The following is a 23,004-nucleotide window of genomic DNA, read 5'->3' on the forward strand; positions in this document are numbered from 1 at the left end:
TCAGCGGTCGTTGTCAGGACATCTGGTCCCTGAGGACACTGTAAAACATTGGGCTGACACTCTTTCCCTTTCAAACAAACAACAGGCGGTCCTTCAACTCAATAGCTATATCAATATTCAATATTCAACTCAATATTATTATTCTGTGAGATATTTATCAGTTGTTGGTATAGTTCGGAAGCATTTTCCTTCTTGTAATGGCTTTTTAAGATTTTCCTAAGTTGCACTAGGGTCAGTCCATTCTTCATTTCCAGCATAGCTCTGAGACTTAGGCCAGGACTAATGGCTTTTACCACAGCTTCCACAATCTCGGACTCGGGATACCCTTTTTGCAGTCCCATGTCGATCTGGTGCACAGGACAGCTTGTCTTTCTGTTCCTTTTCACTTATCTGACCAGCAATCTTAAAGTCCTTCCTGATTGTCACCTCTGGCAAGTTACCATGGGGAAGTCTCTGAGTAACTGGAATAGGTTCTTGTTTTGGATGACTGTCACTCAAGTCCTTGGTTTTAGTACTCAGCTCTTTTACCTGTTCCTCAATCATTCTGGACATTTTCTGGAACTTTTCCTGCATAGTGTGGTATTGTTGTTTCAAATCAGCTATTTGCTGTTCCGGTTGGGGGTCTTTCTGACTGATGTTTGGTGCTTCGGCATTGTCCCTTGTCTTTAGCTCACCTATGTATCTCTTAGTTGCTTGGAGAAATTGTGTCACCGCCTCTCCACTTTCAATCTCGACCAGTTCATCTATCACCTCAGTGATTATCCACATGTAGTGGTGCCGGGTTTTTCCTTTCGCCATACTTGTTTCGGAGGCCTTGATAAACTGGCAAGTCTCAAATGAGATCACCGACTGTCAGGTGAATCAGGTGCCCACTGATTTCGTCTTGCAACTTTTCTATATCCATTTGATTAAAAACGAATGACAGCCTACTTACAGACTTATGCTTCCAAGGCCAGTTTTAAGAAATAGTGAAGTTCTTCTGATGCTTCTTAACTGTAGAAGGCATTAGATAAAATGTCTGCTGGGCAGGAAGTGGGCATAATATACTACAGTTCCTGTCAGTAATGGATGCCAATTTAAAGCAACAGTAAGATAATAAATATATACATACAGTGAGTACACCCCAACAGATTTGTCAGAAAACCCTTACTTTCCTTTCAGAATCAACATTTTCTATGGGACACTATACTACAAAATACTTCCACAAATGTGGGTCATTGATTGCAACCAAGATTTTTTAATTTGCACACACAAAAAAGTATTTTTCCCAAATTCATTCAAGACCATGTTGCAAAAATGAATACACCCCAATGAAAGTCTTAGGAGCAAAGCTACATTTTAGACAACAAAATCCTAATTAACAAGAATTCAACTACAGGTGAGTCTAATTATTCATTAAACAGGTTTGCAGCAGAAAGTTGATTATAAAAGGGCGTTATTTAACAAAGAAAACAGCGGACTCCGCTAGCTCAGCGGGGGATTGCTCCGTTGATCCCTGCTGAGCTGACGGATGTGCAGGGATGGACCTGTCAGAGCCCCACTGTTCTCTATAGGAAGAACGGATGAAAACGGACAGCCTGTCCATTTTCACCTGATGCAATCCGCTGGATGGATGGTGAACGTATTGCCATCCATCTGTTTTGAGCGGATCTTGTCGGATCGGATGGCAGGTGGGTGTCAGCAGACACATCTCCGCTGACATCTGCCTTCCCATACAAGTCAATGGGTGGCCCGCTCAGATCTGCCTGAAAAACGGACAGGCAGATCTTTGCGGACTGATCGTGTGAAAGGGGCCTAAAGCTGAAGGCTACAAGAAGATCAGCAAAGCTTACTTATCAGTCAGAATATTGTAGCAAAAGTGATACAAAAATGTGACACAGATTGAACTGCAACCATCTCATAGAGACATCCAGGCCATCCATGGAAGTTAACACTTTCGACAGGAGCATCTTCTGATGAGAAGGGTTGAAGAAAATTGCCATGCAAGTTCACTGCAGTTAGCTAAAGAAGTTGAAAGCCAAACTGGGGTGATTTTTTCCTGTGACACAATACGGCGTACACTACAGAGGAATGGCATGCATGGGTGTCATCCACAAAGGAAGCCTCCTAAAGTCTACGCACAAAAAAGCCCACCTAGAATTTGCCAGGGACTATGCTGAAAAAGAAATAGACTACTGAGAGTCTATACTCTGAGACCAAGATAAATGTTTTTGGAACTGATGGCTTCAAAATTGTATGCCGCTGCAAAGATGAGGAGTACAAAGAAAAACGCATGGTGCCTACAGTGAAACATGGTGGTGGCAGTGTCCTTCTGTGGGGTTGCATGAGGGTGGGTGGTGTCAGAGAGCTGCATTTCATTGATAGTATCATGAATTCACAGATGTACTGCTCTATATTGAAAGAGAATATGCTACCATCACTCCGTGCCCTTGGTCGTCGTGCACTTTTCCAACATGACAATGATCCAAAACACACGCCTAAAGTCACTGTTGCATTTCTAAAGAACAGGGTAAAAATGATTCAGCGGCCAAGTGTGTCACTTGATCTAAACCCAATTGAACACTTATGGGGAATTCTGAAGAGAAAAGTTGATCAGTTCATCACTCTCCATCGAGCATCCAGGCTCTAAAAGAGGTTGTTCTTGAAGAATAAAAAAAAAATAGATGTTGCAATATTTTGTTGCCAACTTGTTCATTCCATGCCTTGAAGACTTGGTGCTGTCCTTACAAATTATGGAGGTCAAACAAAATACTAGATGTAGTAGTTTTTGTTGTGGGGCGTATTCATTTTTGCATCAACTAATTTGAGTAAAACGGAAGATTTTGAAATCTAAGGTATATTATTAAACTTATTTTCATGTAATGAACTAAATGTTCTAAACAACTCAGTTTTGTCAAAATTTTGGAAATAGTTTTTGTGTTTATTGAGATATTGATTAAAATCTTACTTTTGAAAAGGAGTGTACTCATTTATGCTGAGCACTGTATATACTTTATGGTGATCAGAACACATATATTGGGTTTATTATGAACAGTTTTGTTTGGATCATACAGGAGTGGCAAAAATTTATTTAGAATTGAGCACATATGTTATATTTTTATATATTGCTTAGACACATTTATAATCTCTAGATGTTCCCTATAAGATAACAAATGTTATTTTTTTTTAGTTCAAACTGATTTTGATTTACTATTATCTTGAAGAATCCTAATAATCACATTCTGGCCTACTGTATGCCATCTGATACTACCTCCTGGTTATGTTTTCCTATGTCCTTGGCACTGTAGCTTGACTTTTATATTAGACCCACAATTTAAAAATCACATAACTCTAAATTGTCCAAAGCTATATTCATATTAGTTTTGCCAATCCTTGACTATACAATAAATCTCAATTTTCACACTCCATCATTTTCAATTCAAATCTTCCAATTTTAAAGTTCTCTGCAATTTACTTTCTTTATTCATTCAAATGTGAAGACTTTAGGTCACTGCTTTTCTATTCTTTATTTATTTGCAATCAGGATGGCTTTTCTGCCGAATAGGCCATGGACTAAAGTGACAGAGCTGTCAGGCATCCAATTCCCCCACATTGGACTGCTAAGAGTAATGCATTATTGTGAAAGGTTTTAGACTGCCAGGTCTTCATTATTGTTGCCCCTGCACTTTCCATCAGTGGAACAGTACTCTGTTTGACCACAGTTCACTTTCAACCTTTCTGACCTAATATCTGATAAGTACTCCTAAATAATTTGGAGGTTCCGATTGAGCAGGTGAGAGCTGCTTAGAGGCTCTGAACCCTGAGGAAGCTTTACTAATGGTTTCATCTTGTGTTAAGACTATAAAGGGAGGTAACCCAGAGACACCTCACACAATGGCTTAACAGGGCGTAACAATGGTAAAAACCTGTGGTTTTCAAACACATACAATTACTTCTACTGCCGACAAGCATCAGCATCTCAAGGTGCCCTTTAGATATTTCGCACCTAGCTGAAACCAGCATCATCTAATGTCTATGGGGGTGAAGAGTGCATTCTGTTTGGGGCCAAACACCCTCTCACAAGAAATCAGTGCACATTGAAATCCCTGTATTTATTGGGATCTTCAACAAAGCCTCCTAATAATTTGAATAATTTTCAATGTTTTTGTAATCATAGCAGTTGGTGTTACCCATCACCATACATGTTACATATCCAATATCCATATCCAGTGGATTCTCTGCACACTAATCACAAGGTTCCCTTTCTAAGGATCTCATATCACCCAACCCCGACTACTTTTTTTTTTTTTTTTTTTTGGCACATCTCTATGAAGATATATATTGATCAGCCATAACTTTATGACCATTCACTTAATATTGAGTAGGTCCTCCTTTTGCCTATAAAACAGCCCTGACCTGTCGAGGCATGGGAGCCACTAGACCGTTAAAGGAATGCTGTGGTATCTGACACCAAGCCATCAGTACAAGATCCTTTAAGTCGTGTAAGTTGTGAGGTGGGGCCTCCATGAATCAAACTTGTTTTTCCAGTACATCGTGCACATACTTACTTGGATTGAGATCTGGTGAATTTAGAGACCAAATCAACACCACAAAATCAGTGTTGTTTTCCTCAAACCATTCTTGAACTATGTTTGCAGTGTGGCCATGCGCAATATCTTAAAAGATATCTTAAAAGAGGCCTCTGCCATCCAGGAAAATTCCATGAAGGGGTGTACTTGGTCAGCAACAATGTTTAGTTAGGTGGTACATGCCAAGTAACTTCCACAAGAATGGCAGAACCCAAGGTTTCCCCAAGGAACATTGGCGAAAGCATCACATTGCCTCTGCCCGCTTGCCTTCTTCCCATCCTGCATCCTGGTGCCATCTCTACTCCAGGTAAACAATGCACATGCACCAAGCCATCCAAACGATGTAAAAAAAAACCTGATTTATTAGACCAGGCCACCTTTTTACAGTGCTCCATGGCCCAGGTCTGATGCTCACATGCGCATTGTAGTTGCTTTTGGCTGTGGACACGGGTCAGCATTATAGCCCTATACACAGCACACTGCAATGCCGTCTTCTTTGCTTTCAATACATCAACTTCACGGATAACACATTTAATTGTTGCCTAATATATCTCACTGACTTTCAGATGCCGTTGTAACAAGATAATCAATTATATTCACTTAACCTGGTTAATGGTCATAAAGTTATGTCTGATCAGTGTATGTTCCTAGTATGAGCTCATGTAGGAATTTTTCACTTCATAACACTGTGTTTTCAATGTCCAAAGTATTTTTTCAGCTAAGAAATAGCCTGCATTTAGTTATAGATTGTATTTTTCATAGCTGTCATTATTGTCAGTTGCAAATTGAGCAATTTACATTAGAGAAGCAAAAAACTTTTTTTTATTCTTTTTATTTTGTCTATTACAGCACTTTAGCTGACTTAATATTCTTTATGTGTCTCAGAAAATTCAAATATGCACTACAAGTGGTAGCAATGATAAATGAAAATCTCCCCATGGGGCTCGATGTTCACCTGAGGTGGGTAATTGGTGTATTAAACTGTTCTAAATCTTTCAAATCCAATTCTAATACACAAAAAATGAAAAGAATTGAGATCTGTGAGAGACCTGTTTCTTAAAAACCCAAAAATCCAGTATTTGCAATAAAAAGATTTTGGCATATTATTTTTTTTTTACAAAGTCAGATACAGTCAAAGTATGAATTACTATCCTGTGTGTTTTCAGATGCAAGTTACAAGTGCAAATTTTAGTAATCTGGTGCAGGGGCTGACACTGTTAACACTTTAACACAAGCCACAGTGGCTTTAAGACTTCAAGACTGGACTGTTTCACCCCCTTCCTGCCCAGGCCATTTTTCAGTCTTCAGCTTTGTCATACTTTGAATGACAATTACTTAGTCATGTAACATTGTACTCAAGTAAATTTTATATAATTTTTGAGACAGGTAGAGCTTTATTTTGATGGTATTTAAAGAGGAACTGCAGTCTGCTCACATTATTTTATAATAAAAACATATTTGCCATGCTGAAGCTTCCTTCCAACCACTTTGCACAATATTTTATATATACCGTGATTCCGTACTTGCCAGATATGCTGCAGAAATCTCCCTCCACTGAGTCTGGCTGCAACCATTTTAACTGTGGGCAGCTGAAGCTGCTGTCTGTTCACTTCCTGGCTTTACACAGACACACAGAGGCATACCTCTAGGTCTGCAGCACTCATTGGCCCTCTTATAACTCATCCCCCCTCCCTTCCTGGCAAACTCTCATGAGAGTGAGAGAGGGAGCTGTGCATGCTGTCATACGCCTAGGCTTTTTACCAGACATGAAACAGGAAGTGGGCTGTATAAGGTATTTACTGGCAGAAAAAAAATGTTTTACTATCCAAAGCTAAAACAACAAGGGCAGAAGATTTAATAGATGGAAAGATGAAAATATTACTGACGTTCCACCACTGAGTTTTTTTATTTTTTAGTATATAAAGTAAAAAAAGACCTTAGGGGGCCTCAGGGCTGCACACAAGCGGATGTACCTCCCAGAACGACGCTTGCCCCACCTGGCCATATATGTACAGTAACCAGACAGGAAGCAGTTAAAGAGCAATTGAATTCTGGAAGCTGTGCCCAATAAGGGCAGGTAGAGGGTAAGGGACTAGTCACCAGTATTACATGTGGTTTCCTGCAGCTGATCTGTAAGCAGGTTGAAATGCTGGTTAGTGAGAAAGCTGCTGCCCCAGCTGGAAGGGAAACAGTTAACCTGGTTTCTGGCACATTTTTCTGAGTTCTGCCTCTCTCCCTGTGCTGATAATAAAAGGGGGTAAGGCTCTGCGCAGTCAGACAGTCTGCTGCATGGGAAAGAAGACACAGACAAGCCACAGCATGTAATCTTCAGCTGCTTACAAAAAAGAGAAGGGGGAGCAGTTACACCTCAGAGAGGAAGCTTGTCTGCTATCACCTCCACTATGTAGGGGGATTGCTGGGACATGCAGTCCTCCCTGAAGGAACCAGTTCTGGACATCTGCCACTATGGACTCTGCCATGAATGGACTTTCATCCTGTTCAGGTATGCCGGGGCAGCTACAAAGCCTGAGTTAGGGCTTAGGTTAAGAAGAACTGTGTTACTGTCATCTGTAATGCTCAGGTTACTTATGTAAAAGTGTTGATCTTTGTCCTTGCCTGGTCTGAAGTTGTTAAAGAGGTGAAATGCAAGAAACTGTATGAAGGTGAGACCGCTTTGGTCTCAGGTCACTGAATTTATATCAGATAAATTTGCTTTACCGAATATTTGTTCTCCTATGCGATGTTTACTTGGGATTTTTGCTCAAGAGGAGTTAAATGCCCACACTAAACTATTCCTAAGGATCCTGTATTTTGGTGTTAAAAAACTCATAGCAAGGAGATGGATACATGAGGAACAATTGACGCTAGGGATGTGGATTAAAATAATAAACGCAGATTTAATGATGTATAAAATGACGTACGAGGCTAGAGGGGCTACCAAGAAGTTTAGGAAAGTTTGGTCTCGGTGGATAGACTCTGAGAATACTCTGGATGAGGAGAAGCCCTAGTATGTTGTATGAGAGATAGATTAAAAATTCTGGAGAGATGGTAATAGACTGTTTGCTTCCCTTTCCTAGATGGGCCAGATATGTTTTGTTTTTTAAGAATGGGCAGAAAAAATACTGAAATGCAGACATCCCGGGGGAAGAAGGTGGGGGGGGGGGGGGGGGGGTATTGTTATTGGGGTTTCTGTTATGAAAAAAATGCACGTGTATACTATCATAGGACAGAATTGATGATGGAAAGAGCATATGTTAAGCCTGCAATATGATTGTTATGTTTATGGAATTTCTATGCTAATGGAACATATGGAATATGTGTAAGATGAGTGATATGTATAATTGTTGTGTATAATAAAAAATAAAAAAAAAAAAAAAAGAAATGCAAGAAACTGGCACACATAGTCTACAGCTTGGGTTAGTTGACACAATGGGTTACAAAAGTTATTGCTGTACAGGAAACAGCAAGTGGTTATCAATGGTAACCTCGATTTAGCAAGCAACCTGCCATGAAGTGAGTACCTAGGATAGGTGGGTCAACTTCTTGTAGCGATCATATCGATGTCAGCATTATCTCCCCTAGCAGTCCATCTCACATGGCAACGGGAGCAGATCAGTGCCACAGAGGTCTTCTGCCTGTGTACAAGTAATGAAGAGGACGAGTTAATGAAGTGCATGCATTGATTAGGTGCACAGCGGGGCCCCATTCCATTACTGAGAGCAAGGTGGCAGAGATACGTTGGACAGGTGGAGAGGGCAATGGCTCAGCGTGTCCCTCCTAAATTCAACAAGTGATATTAAAGCAGAGTTCCACCCAAAAGTGGAACTTCTGCTTATCTGATTCCTCCCCCCCTCCAGTGCCACATTTGGCACCTTTCGGGAGGGAGGGGGAAGCGGATACCTGTTTTTTACAGGTACTCTGTCCCCACTTCCGGAAGACAGGGCCGCGACAAAATACGTCAGCAGCTTGGTCCCCCTCCTCCTCCCTCCCCTTCAGCCAGGCCAGTAAGAGAGTGCAGCGCACCACGCGCATGTGCAGTAGGGACCCGGTTGAGAAGCCAAAAGGCTACACTGCCGGGGTCCCCGTACCCGCAATGGCTGCGGCAGCACCCGACCAGCCGATGGAAACATCAGCTGCGGTGCCAACATCGCTGGACTCCAGCACATGTAAGTGTCCTAATGTTAAAAGTCAGCAGCTACAGTATGTGTAGCTGGTGACTTTTAATTTTTAAAGGGGTGGGCGGAACTCCGCTTTGGCATCAAGAGAGTTAACTAGAGTTTATTCGTCTGTTCAAGCAAAGGTATCCCATGTGTAAGGCAGTGATTCTGTTCAAGGTGTCTAGCATAGTCCAGGAGAACCTTCCCCAGGGTAGGCCTCCTATGTGACCCATAGTTGCTGCCCAATGAGTTCCCAAGGGAACTTGGAGGAAGTGTCACCCTACTACCTACAGATCTTTCACCATTACTGATTTATAATGTTCTGCTTTGTCATGCTAGTGCCTCCAGCAAGGAGACCAGTTAGCAGCACAGTGGTGGCATCACAAAACCTCATTCCTAGAGGCTGATTTACTCAATGTGTTAAGAATTTATACACAATTATTTATCCAATCACATGAAAAGCTCATTCCTTCTTACTTATTTCATATGCACATGACTGGTTATTCAAAGGGAAAAATAACTTGCTTTTTACATGGTTGGATAATTAAAATTAATTTCACACAATTTTTTTGTGTGACAATTCTCAACCCCTTTAGTAAATCAGCACAGTAAACTTTAGGATACTAGCAATCACAGGGAGCAGTGCCCTAGATTCCATATTGCAGATATACCGCTATGAGGCAGTAAGTACAAGAGTGCCTAGGCTAGGCACACTCACATACCAGGAAGTGAATTGCTATTCTTCAGGAGAAATTCCATGCAAAAGCTTCACTTTTCAGAGTACTACTCAGGCAAAATGAACATTTCCTATAATATAGCAAATCTTCACTTTTGAGTTTAGGTTTACTTTAACAGCAACCCCTACACGTGCCATGTCTTGTCAAGACATTATGGTCTTCAAGTTAGCATTGAGCTTTTAAACTGCCCTTTGTAGTCAAATGAATTCTGGATATTTGAGGCCCTCATATTCTGTTTATTTATCAAATACCTAATTTAGGATTCTGAAAACTAAAATTTGAATAGTTGCTATAGAACTATGTACTCCAAAAGGGATATCACTATTCTCAGGTGCAAAGATGATACCATTCTGTTCATAAAATTATTCACACAAGATTCACATAACTTTCACCCACCATTTTCTGTTTTCTAATCAGATTCTACTGAAAAGAGTGTGAATCCTGGGTGAAAATGGTATGAATCTTGTGTGAAAACATTTATAAATCCATGTATGTTATTTTGGGCATTTTTAGCAATCATGTAAAGACTGGGAGTCTCAGTATAAATGTCTTGCTAGAGTTCCTGACATATAAGACACTAACACTTGGAAGCCCAAAGCAAAAATGCTAAAGTACATTTGACCCATACACATCGTTGCTTCTTTTGTTATGTTATTGCATAAGCTCATGTGTATCTTGGAACAAACACTGTAATGTATGTGCAGCATTAAAATAGACATAGTAAATTTAGCCCCTGAAAGCAATGCACTCTAAAGCCCCGGTGCTCATTTTCAAATATTACATTTTTAAAACCTGGACCTTAGATGCTCTATGTTAACTCTAATTATGGTCATTTATTCAACAGGAAAATGATAGAGCTTGCATTGTAATTTTAGTAGTGCAAAAATGTGCCTGTGTTATTAGAAATAAAATAGCCCCTAATCATGCACAGTTTGATCCCTATGATATAAAAGCAATTTTAGTGCAATCAAGCAACATATCATTGTTGCTTTGTCAGACTCCACTTACTGCACAAATTATTACTTTTCAAAAAGTCAAGCACTTATTACAGCTACTGTTATTCAAATTGAAAACACTGCACCCCATTGTGCTGCTGAAGAGCCATGTTCATGCAAAACAGCCTGTGCACAATATAGAAACATTTGTTTCTATAGAATAAGGATACTAGTCCATGATGTGTAATAACTTGTACAGCTGAACCTCACCATCAAAGTGTTATATATGCATCATGATGATCTCTCTGGTCATCACTGACCACACATTTTTAACACTTTCAGGTAGGGATGGATGCAGCTATATTCCTTAAAATGTATCTAAATCCAAGAACAAAAATGTAATACAAACAAGATAGGGTCTGTAAGTTTGTTCTTAACTCGAATCTGTTTGCAGGTCGGAACAGGTACAATTTTTAAGTGTAGCTCCAGCCAAAAAACAATTTTTAAGCTTTTTGGATAGCATAGGGAAGGGTTAACACCCCTGTAACATTTGTTTTGCTGTATACTGAAGTTTTGGTTTAGAATATGGGTAAAACACCCTAAGACATAGGCACCACATCCCTGAACATGATTATAAGTTATGAAGGGAATAAAGGGATTTTAACGGTGCAAGTGAACTAGACATAGAAAAGTTTTTTTCCATAAAAAAATAAAATTTTTAATTCAACCATTAAAAAACATACAGTTTGTACAAAATTCATGAAATTTCTGTTTGAATAAAAACACAGTGGTCAAAAAGGGTTAGAGTGTACAAATAACTTTAGGAGATGATATAGTTGCATACTAGCCCGACATGTTTCGCATTGTCGCTTTATCAAGGGATATGCAAACTGAAGATGACATCATTTAACACTCCTATTGGTTCTAGAAAAAATAAAAATAAAAATTGCAAAAATTGACATTATGATTTGCACAAGAAATCAAGATAACACACATATTAACCATAAACTAGCGCATTGTCGTCTCTGAAATAGCATTGAAAAAATACTTACCCCCCCAATGACCCAGAAACCTTTGTCGCTTCCAGCATGCACCAACCTGGACCAGGACCGGGATGAGGCCGAAAGTGCAACCACAGGGGACAGAAAGGTGGAGCTGTATATGGATTATAAAGTTCAGTGCGTCACAAGGGGAACTATTTGGTGATGTTAAACGAGTAAATATATAACTAAGTTTTGTAGCTGTCAATGTAAATATTAGCTTATTGAGATTTTTGATCAAGTTTTTGATCAATAATCACGAAGGATAAGAAAGAGTTAATTGGCTCAGGGGTGAAAGAACTCACAAGCACTTACTCAATTGATTGGTCAGAGCAGCACCTGTAAGGTGGAGGCAGTCATCAGTGTCTATTAGGTTGTAGTTACAGGAAGTGATTCAGTAATGCTGATAAAAAAGCAGAAACACAATCATAGGAAAAGGGACTTTTCTGGGGGTAAAGAGTTAATTTGAGAGACTAGGAAATATAAACAAGTGGAATATAGTAAAACTAAAATTGATAGTCGAGGTTTGAGTATTCATCATCCAGTAAAACTTAACTGGATGGTAATGGACACATTGTCTCATTATTAACAAGTTAGAAAGGGAGAATCCGCTCTTTAAATAAATCACTGACAAAAATATAAGAGACACAGGGATAATGAATGGTAAATAGGAGATTAACGCAGATTGGTATTTGTAGAGCAGTGTGTGGTAAACTTACCAGTCACTAGCACTGCTGAAAAATGAGCTCCATCCTCCGGCACTGACAGGTTGGACTGTCAGATGAGCCGGCTTAAGTGCTGTCCCCCATCGAGCTGGCGTGTGACGTCACCAGCTCGATGCGGACGTGAAGGCGCCATTGCGCATGCCCGGGGACCAAGAATCCCATCTCAACTACAAGTCCCACGGGGCACAGTGGCCATGACCAGAGCCGACATGCGCAGTAACTATGCATGACGGCCTAGTGCGCCGCCCCGCCCCGCCCGGACTGCAGGGATGGGAAGCGGGGCACAGAGGTGACCCACTGATGGAATTGATTCCCAGGGAGCGCGGCGCAATGTGGGCACATCTCAGGGATGTGCCCCGGGAGTCCGTATGGTTGCGATAGGCCACCCTGACACTGGTGAGGGAAGAGGGCTGGGAGCGACCTGGCAAAGGGAAACCAGAGAGGCAACCGATCGGATGGAAAAGGACCACACACATTTCAATCCGATCAGTAAATCAGAGGAACAAAGCGCTGTGAAAAAAACACACAAAATAAATCAAACAATTAATTACAAACATTAAGTTTATTACACATTTAGATATATATCTAAATCAAAGGTTATATGCTTGTAAATACAGGCGATTCATAATAAGAAAAAAGAAAATAATATATTCAAACTAAAATTGGAGACTGTTAGGGAGGGAGGAAAAAGGAGGGGGGGGAAAAAAAAACACAAGGGAAGAAGGGTGAGTGTCAGATGAAAAAAGACACAGGTTATGCTGGGAAATAGAGACTGAAAAACAAAATTAATGAAAAGTAAAAAAGAAGGATAAATGAAGTTACATGGGTCGCTAAACAGATTCATAGGAAGGACTTGTAACTCAAGCTCTCATTCAAACCCGGGAAGTCAGTGGCCCTAAGGGTGTAAATCCAGCGGGCCTCAAGCTGGAGCAGTGTACGATCGACACTGCCCCCTCTTTCGTCCAGCGGGATGTGCTCCAAGGCCAGGAATTTAATGGTGTGTGGTTTGAAGTTGTGACATATACCGACGTGCCTGGCAATAGCAGTTGTCATTTGTTTTTTGAGGATGGGTTTTATATGAGCCCTTATCCGCTTGAAAAAAGGTCGCTTTGTCTTTCCGACATAAAAGCCGCCACAGACACATTGAGCCAGATAAATTATGCCCGGGGTTTGGCAAGTCACGTTAGATTTGATCGAATGCCACTTCCCATTGGGGAGTAAAAAACGAGATTTATTGTCTACAAATTTGCAAATGTCACATTTACCACATGGAGAGATGCCTATATTAGTTGGATTATTATTAAGGGAAGCTTCGTTGAACTGGCTGTGAACTAGACGATCCTTTAATGAAGGAACTCGTCTAAACATTATCTCTGGGAATGAATTTATATATTTCCTGGCTATTGGATCAGCTGATAGGAGTGGCCAAAATTTAGTTAGAATTTTTCTAATCTCGTTGTGTTGATTGGAATAACGAGTAATTAGTCTGACTGTATCCAATTTTTTGGGGGGTTTGTTTGAAAATATTAGAGAGTCTCTATTCTGGGCCTTAACGCGATTATATGCCCTCTTAAGACATGAATGGCTGTATCCCCGAGAGAGCAGTCTCCTGTATAGATCCTTTGCAGCTACCTGGAAGTCTGAATCCTTGCTGCAGTTGCGTTTAAGATGCAAGTACTGGCTGTAAGGGATACTCCTTAAAAGTGAATCTGGGTGTGAGCTATCCGCGTGGAGGATTGTATTACCAGCGGAGGGTTTTCTGTACAATGACGAGTCCAATTTGCCCTTAGTGTCAATGGAGATAGTTAAGTCAAGGAAGTTGATCACGGTTTTACTGTATTCCATAGTAAATCTGAGATTGAAGTCGTTGTTGGAAATCAATCTCAGAAAATCGTTTAGCTCTGCCTCAGAACCAGACCAAAAGATCAACACGTCGTCTATAAATCTATACCATGAGGCGACCCTTTCCAGGGTCAGGTCGCCCCAGGTCGCTCCCAGCCCTCTTCCCTCACCGGTGTCAGGGTGGCCTATCACAACCATACGGACGCCCGGGGCACATCCCTGAGATGTGCCCACATTGCGCCGCGCTCCCTGGGAATCAATTCCATCAGTGGGTCACCTCTGTGCCCCGCTTCCCATCCCTGCAGTCCGGGCGGGGCGGCGCACTAGGCCGTCATGCATAGTTACTGCGCATGTCGGCTCTGGTCGTGGCCGCTGTGCCCCGTGGGACTTGTAGTTGAGATGGGATTCTTGGTCCCCGGGCATGCGCAATGGCGCCTTCATGTCCGCATCGAGCTGGTGACGTCACACGCCAGCTCGATGGGGGACAGCACTTAAGCCGGCTCATCTGACAGTCCAACCTGTCAGTGCCGGAGGATGGAGCTCATTTTTCAGCAGTGCTAGTGACTGGTAAGTTTACCACACACTGCTCTACAAATACCAATCTGCGTTAATCTCCTATTTACCATTCATTATCCCTGTGTCTCTTATATTTTTGTCAGTGATTTATTTAAAGAGCGGATTCTCCCTTTCTAACTTGTTAATAATGAGACAATGTGTCCATTACCATCCAGTTAAGTTTTACTGGATGATGAATACTCAAACCTCGACTATCAATTTTAGTTTTACTATATTCCACTTGTTTATATTTCCTAGTCTCTCAAATTAACTCTTTACCCCCAGAAAAGTCCCTTTTCCTATGATTGTGTTTCTGCTTTTTTATCAGCATTACTGAATCACTTCCTGTAACTACAACCTAATAGACACTGATGACTGCCTCCACCTTACAGGTGCTGCTCTGACCAATCAATTGAGTAAGTGCTTGTGAGTTCTTTCACCCCTGAGCCAATTAACTCTTTCTTATCCTCCATGATTATTGATCAAAAACTTGATCAAAAATCTCAATAAGCTAATATTTACATTGACAGCTACAAAACTTAGTTATATATTTACTCGTTTAACATCACCAAATAGTTCCCCTTGTGACACACTGAACTTTATAATCCATATACAGCTCCACCTTTCTATCCCCTGTGGTTGCACTTTCGGCCTCATCCCGGTCCTGGTACAGGTTGGTGCACGCTGGTAGCGACAAAGGTTTCTGGGTCATTGTGGGGGTAAGCATTTTTTCAATGCTATTTCGGAGACGACATTGCGCTAGTTTATGGTTAATATGTGTGTTATCTTGATTTCTTGTGCAAATCATAATGTCAATTTTTGCAATTTTTATTTTTATTTTTTCTAGAACCAATAGGAGTGTTAAATGATGTCATCTTTAGTTTGCATATCCCTTGATAAAGCGACAATGCGAAACATGTCGGGCTAGTATGCAACTATATCATCTCCTAAAGTTGTTTGTACACTCTAACCCTTTTTGACCACTGTGTTTTTATTCAAACTGAAATTTCATGAATTTTGTACAAACTGTATGTTTTTTAATGGTTGAATTAAAAATTGTATTTTTTTATGGAAAAAACTTTTCTATGTCTAGTTCACTTGCACCGTTAAAATCCCTTTATTCCCTTCATAACTTATATTTGTTTTGCTGTCTGTGCCCCTGTTCAGAAGATTTCACCTCACTTTCTGTCCTAATGACAATTGGATTTTGAAAATGTTGGGTTTGGAAACAAGGATTGGTGATAAAGCTTCAGTGGAGGTACCTTTTTCCCATAATAACTCTTACAGGAGTGAATTTCCCTTCCTAGGGGTAGATTTTCTCTCACTTCCTGTTCTCTCTCTCCGTTTGTAAGTAGGAGTCATTTGTAAGTCAGTTGTTTGTAACCCGGGGACCGCCTGTATATTGCAGCTAATCATTCCTTAGATGTGGTAGCTGCATTCATTTTTTTCTTTAACCTGCCTATAACCCGCCTATAATACTGCTTCATTACTGCGACTTTTTTGAGTTTTCCACAATGTGATAGTTTACCTGACAATTATTCTGTCATGCAACACTAAACCCAAATTAATTAATATTAGATAGGCCATGGGAAATAAAGTGGTGGTAATTGCAGCTTTTTTTGTTATGTCACATGATATTTAAACAAATTATTATTTCCGCAACCCAGTTAGAGCTTACAATAATTAAATCAATGGTGCAATCCTATTTACTGAAGTAACTAGTGTTGCTGCTCACACTGTAATGTGTTTCCCACATCCACCAATATGCAATGTATCAAATAGTGCCACGCATCTATGAGCTTCACCTAAAAGGGCAAGTTCCACTTTAAGTCCTCCTCCCTCTACCACGTTTGGCATGAACATTATTCTGAGGGGGGGGGGGGCGTGAGTACCGAGTTTTGACACGTACCAGCTCCCACTTCCACTTGGATTGCCTAGGCAATCTAAGCAGAAGTTCTCCTCTTCCCCTCCCTCCCTGTTTTCTTCTGAGACATGTCACAGGTCCCAGAAAACTGCAGGACCTTTCACAACGTGCAGCGCGGCTCGGGTATGTGCAGTGGGCAACCAGCTATGCAGATGCAAGCAGCATAGCTGGCTGCCCACAGTTAAGATGCTGGTGCCGGAAACTCAAAGGCTAGTGAAGAACTAGCCCGGGTGAGGATGGCGCTGGATCCCTGGACAGATAAGTATCCTGTTATTAAAAGTCAGCAGGTACAGGATTTTTAGCTGCTAACCTTTAATTTTGCTTTCCAGAGTAAAGAACCTCTTTAAAACTAAATTATAACCTCAGTTGTGTTGATTTTGATGTACAACATAAGTGCAGCATGTTATTGGTGGTGAAACAGTAAAATGAGAGGCAAAAACCTCTGGTGAGTGTGCTGTCTTATGAGGAAAGGTGAGCACTTTTGCACAGTGGGGGAGGATTCGAAGATTTGCACAGTTATTGTGATGTATTAAAAGGCAGAATATCGCACTGAAAATTTCATAAGTATGAAGATATAGAATAATTTATGAACATATTTTTTGAAATTCCTTTATTCTTCCAATTGTTGCATTTTACAGCCGAGTAGAGAAATGAACATACAAAGCATAATCAACATATAGCATTAAGAAAGAAAATCTCTCAATGGAAGTTGCAAGCCGTCTGACCTAGCAAAACACAGTATAGATGGTCAAGTAGAACAAATCAAGTATGAGGATGGTCTACAATTATTTATACATGAGCAACACAGAAAATAACGTTGTGAGAGACCAAGCACGAAAATTCGTAAGCTTAAAACTGTGCAACCATATTTAATAAAATATTATATTTTACCAAGAAGCGAGCTTCCCGGCAGTCAGGTGGACCCATACTAGGAATAATGAAGCTAAATCAATATACAACAGGATATTCTAATAGCCGAAAAAAGCAGAAACCCAGGACCAGCCTAGTAAAACAAGATGGGGAACAAACATGAGAAGAAAGGTGAGAAAGGTTAAGTAAGAGGCAGTTGAGAGGATTAGGAGTAGGGGATCAATAGTCCCTTGTGTGGAAAAGAAGAGCCAGGTTCAGCAAGAAGGGAGGAGCCTCTCACCCAGGGAGTGTAACCAATCTCAAGGGTTCAGCCCAATTGCGAGACTCCCTGCAAATAGGCGTCAGAAATGTTGCTATGGTCTCCAGGTGTCACGAAAGATCCCCTCCCTGTTGTGGAAGGTAGCTGTAAGATCCTCCATGTCCCTGAGTTAATTGACTTTGGAAAACCACAAGGACTTCCACGGTGGGTTCTCCAATCTCCAGCATAGGGAGATGCAAGCCTTAGCCACATTCAATAGCTGAATTGTGAGGGAGGCCTTATACTTCTTGATTGGATGTTTTGAAAGATGCAACAGACAGGCCGCAGAGTTCCCCTCCAAGTCAACGTTGGTCAGGTGCTTTACAGTGCCAATCACCTCCCGCCAAAAGGGCCTCAGTTTGGGGCAATCCCAAAAGATATGAAGCATCGTTCCCTCAGCATTGCCACACTGCCAACACACACTGGGAACCTGAGGATAAAAGCGGTGCAGAGCGTCGGGTACTCTGTACCATCGGGTCAGGTTCTTGTAGCCAGTCACTTGGATTTTAGTGGCCATGGAGGACTTCTGTGCAAAATGGAGAATTTTCTCCTTCTGCGTGTCGGTGAATTGGGTTTCAAGGTCTGCTTCCCATTTGGAAAGGAACCCAGGCACAAACCCTATCGCCAGTTGAGAGACAATGACGGATCGGCTCCTTCCTATGGCAGAAATGTTCCAGTTCCATTAGCTGTCGAGATATACCCGAAGTGCACAAACACCGACGGAGAAAGTTGCGCAGCTGGAGACTGCTCCAGAAGTCTGGAGGGGGGTCAGTAGCTGTCACGCAGACATTGGGGGAGAGCTGACCATCTAGCCCTAGAAAATCGTAAAAATGGAGGAGGCCACTTACAGCCAAGTGCTGAAAGTGGAGGTTCTGAAGGCCTGGTGGAAATTCTGGATTGCCCAGTTTAAGCACCAAGGGGGAAGGTGTTGGTGAAAGGGATGAGTGCCTGAATGCTTCCCTAGCGACCGACAATGTACTGCCAAGGGTAGGATGATCACTGAGAGCCTTTGGTAAGGAAGAAGCGATCCATGGCCAGCTCTTCGCTGTGTCATTGGAGTCTTCCAGTTCCATGGCCACCCACTGCTTCGCTGCACCATGGATGTGCCAGTCCACTATTCTGGTAAGGTGCACTGCTCTGTAGTAGGCCCGCACATCTGGGAGTCCAACTCCACCCCGAGATTTCATAAGGTGAAGAAGTTGGAGCTTGAGGTGAAGCCTCCAATGGGACCATACAAATGCTCAAATCATAGAATTCACCCGTTGAAAGAACCGCAAAGGTAGACAAATAGGCAGTGCCTGCATCAAGTACAGCACCTTAGAGGGGGTGTGGTCCAGACATGTACGTAGCCAAAATTGAAAATGTAGGCGCAGGACATACATGACAGGGTGTAAGTAACTTAGTAGAAAGAAGGGTTAATTAAAGGAGGGGTGTTTAAGGAAGTTTTAGTCTTACCGGATTGGAGGATGAGATGAGTGGGGGAGGAGTGGTAAGCAAAGTCCAGGAGGTGAGATCAGAGGTCAGCAGTTGAAGGAAGAGGCAAGTTGGAAAGTTCAGGGCTGCAGGAGACAATGAGAGAAATGAGTGAGTTAGAGCAGTTATTGGGGCAGCTTAGGGCTGCAGTAGAGATCCATGGCACTGAATGACTACAGAGCTAGATTGCGGCATCTCTGCAGGGGGTGGCGCAGGGCCCCCTGATCGCGGGGCCTGCTTCCACATGGGCTAGGAGGTCCAGGCCTCCTGAGCGCCTCAGCCCTGATAATACCCCCAGGACTCAACGCCAGCTTGGGAGTCCTAGTTGGGCCCCTTCAGGCCCCCCTGCTAAGCAGACACCCTCGTCGGCTGGCAGGGAGCCTGGGAGGAATCCCCGTCCATGGCAAAGTCCTAGAAGGGGGGGCTCTCACCTGCTTTCTGTTTCTGCCAGCTCCATCGTGATCCAAGCGCAGGTCCATGCAGCCGCTGCCTCTGGCGATGTTCTGGTCGGAGGGGCGGCTCGATGCGGGAGAACGGGATCTTCGAGCGCCGGCCAATCCTCGGCCGCGGCCGGCGGCTCGCCCATGGGGGGCGCCATCTTGCCTCGTGGTAGAGGCTCATACAGGGCACGTCAGTCAGGAGGCCCCGCCTCCAGGTCAAAATCAGGACCTGGGAGGGTTGGTCAGAGAGATGCCTGTGCGCTGGCGGTGTCGGCGGCGCAGCTTGATGATGTCATTGAGGAGGGACGCAGCCGAGATGGACGGAGCCCTCAGGGAACATTCAGCTGTACACCGCCTGTCACTCATAACGCACCGTGAAGGAGGGAGAGAGCTGAGGCAGAGCGACATAGGTCGCAGGAACCAGCAGCAGCCTCCTACAGCAGCAGTGAGGACGGTCAGCTAACGGAAGATCCCCAGGAGGTGGCGGTGGTGTCTGGGCCGACGGCTGGAAGGTCTTCTCACCCAACGCAGCCTGGTAAGGATAATGTATCCATGTTTTCTTCTGTCATGTCCTCTGTACCTAGTGTGGAGGAGGGTAGTAATGTTCAGGAGTCGGGGGGTAGCAGGGAGGAAGGTATTTGTGAATCCTTGCGGGAGCTGCTTCATCGCTTGGAGCACAGGGAATCGCAGGAATTGGCACCAGTTAGTCCTTGGGCAGCGCCCCTGCAGGGGGTAGGGGGCCCCCGGGCGCATTTGCCACCCCTCACAGAAGGTAGGGGTGGTGGCTGGGACACAAACGGAGAGGGAGGCTGAGGTTTCGGTGGCAGTGGTGACACAGAAGGACAAGGGCGCGGAAAAGGTACGTTTGGCAGATGCGGCAAAGTGCGAGGTATACGTTTGCTTCGAGGGACCCCTAGGGGCTCATTTGAAGCAAGACGTGCGTGAAAAAATATGGAAAGATGAGTTTGTGAAGATATTTTCTCTGCTCCCGTTGGAGAAATTCAATGTAGATCGGGTAAAGCCAGATGAGAGCAAAAAAGAGGAGGAAGAAAAGAGGAGGTACAGACTTATTCCACGGACGTTTGCAAACTGGTTGCAGGCGTTTGCGATATTTGCGAGCAGAGGCGGCTCTTTAATTAGCCAAATTAGGCGATCGCTTAATGCCTCGCGCTTACAGGGGCCTCGCGACCGCCTAATTTGCCTACTGAAGGAAGGGAAGCACTGGCGTAATGTGGGCGGTGGACCCGCGCTGTCCCTGGGTCCGATGCCACAGCCGGCTGCGGGAGTCGGGACACTACTGGCAGCGCTGCATGCCTGCACTGAACAGTGAGGGGGATCGCTGCAGCAATTGGAACAATTACAGGAACCATGCCCTGCTGTATCTGTGTCCGTCCAGCAGCTGACAGCTCTAAGACCCGCCCCCCCTCCCCGCTGGACACTGGTCGCTGGTCGGACACAGATACAAGGCACGATGGTTCCTGAATTGCTCCCCGGCAGCCTCGCCGCATGTCAGGCGGAGTTTTCTTCTCTGCCCGACACATCACATCAAGTGCTATTGATAAAGAGAACAGGACCTGCGGGCGGAGGTAGCGGGACTCGGGAGCCCTGGAAGAAGTACACGCACGGTGAGTAGAGGGCTGTGTGTGATAGAGGCGAAGGCTGTGTGGGACTACTGAACTACAATCTCGAGCAATGTCTATGGAGGAGGAGCACTTAGTATGAGGCTGGAGGTGAAAGCATGGTGTATCAGTCCCACTTGCAGTGTAGGTGAGATCACATGTGTCTGGATGGCAGGAGGAGGAGCTCAGAACACCCTGATATTTATCTGCAATCAGTGGTGGCTGGTGTTTTCTTTGGGGGGGGGGGGCAAACAATCCACCCCCCGCCAGCCTCCCGTCAGTCAGGTTAGTCAGTCAGGGCCTGCACTTACCCCATCTAGCGAGTATCTCATCCCTCTGTTCCCCAGTGTCTCCTCCCTCCTCCTCCTGGCGGCCAATCGGATCTCATCTCCGTTCGGCCAATCGAGTGACGGGTCTTATGTCCCGCTTCCTGATTGGCCGGGAGGAGGATCAGTGTGAGAATAGCGAATATTCATTCACTATTCTCACACAACTGGGTGGGCTTGGAGCGCAATGCTCTGCTCCCCAAGACCACCTTTTCTTGAAGCCTATTAGAGCCTCCAGCTCTAATCATGTGCTTAAAAAAAAAACACCCCCCATTGGAATCCATGCATTCAGCGCCCTGTATGTAGATCAGGGGGGCGGGCACATAGTTGGGGGGGGCGGCGCCCGTGAGCCCCTAATGGACGGGCTGCCACTGTCTACGATCCTACAGTGGTACAACACTGCCCACCTATCCTAATTATCATGTCAGCCCCTCCCCCTTTCCTCCTTCTACCTATCCTCCCCTCTATCCCCCCTCCCCCCTCCCTCTGCCCTCTAACCCACCTGTCCCTCTCCCCCCCAAATTATTTCCATCACCCCTCCCTTTCTCTCTTCTCCCTCCCCCCCTCCTCTCTCTCCCCCTCCCTCTCTCTATCATTCCCCCCCATGTCCTCTCTCCTCCCTCCCCGTTTTCTTCCCCTCTGTCCTTTCTGCCTCCCTCCCCCTGTCCACTCTCTCCTCTCCCCTCTCTTTCTATCCTCCCCCTCCCTGTATTCACTCTCTCCTCTCCCCCTCCCTCTCTTCTCTCCCCCTCCCTCTCTTCTCTCCCCCCTCCCTCTCTCTCTCTATCTATCCCCTCCCCCCTCCCTCTGTCCACACTCTCCTCTCCCCCCTCCATCCTCTTTCCCTTCCCTCCCTCTCTTTGTCCCCCCCCATTCTCTCTCTACCCTTTCTCCCTCCCTCTCTCCTTCACCTTTGTCCTTTCTCCCTCCTCCCTCTCTCTATCCTCTCCCCCTCCCTCTGTCCACTCTCTTCTCCCCCCTCTCTCTATCCTGTCCCCCCCTCTATCTTTCCTCCCCCTCCCTCTCTCTGTTCTCTCTCTTTCTCTCTCTGCCCCCCCCCGTGTCTCCCCCCTCCCTCTCTGTTCTCTCTCCCTCCCTTCTCTGCCCCCTCCCCTGCTCTCTCCCCGTCCTTTCTCCCCATTCCCTCTCTATGTTCTCTCTCCCCCTTGTTCTGTCTTCTTTTCCCTAACCATATCCTCTCTACTCCCCTTCCTCTGTCCTCTCCCCCTCCCTCCTCCTCCTCCAGGGTCATGAATTGTGTAAAGACCACAGACCTCTACACCGGAAGCATGGGGTCTCATGGGCACTATGAACAGCGAGGTCCAGAGGGGTGGCCAGGATACTTGGAGTTAGTTCAGCTTTTCATTTTTTGTGAAAAGGTGAACTTACCTTTTAAGCCTTCCAAACTATTTCAGGGCATAAAAGAGGCCCTATAGGTGCTGCATTCCTCTTACCTACCTGGTAGGAACATTCAGGAGACCTGAGTCCCCAAAAA

This window comes from Aquarana catesbeiana, linkage group LG01 (genome assembly GCF_042186555.1).
Source record: "Aquarana catesbeiana isolate 2022-GZ linkage group LG01, ASM4218655v1, whole genome shotgun sequence".
NCBI classification, from domain to species: domain Eukaryota; kingdom Metazoa; phylum Chordata; class Amphibia; order Anura; family Ranidae; genus Aquarana; species Aquarana catesbeiana.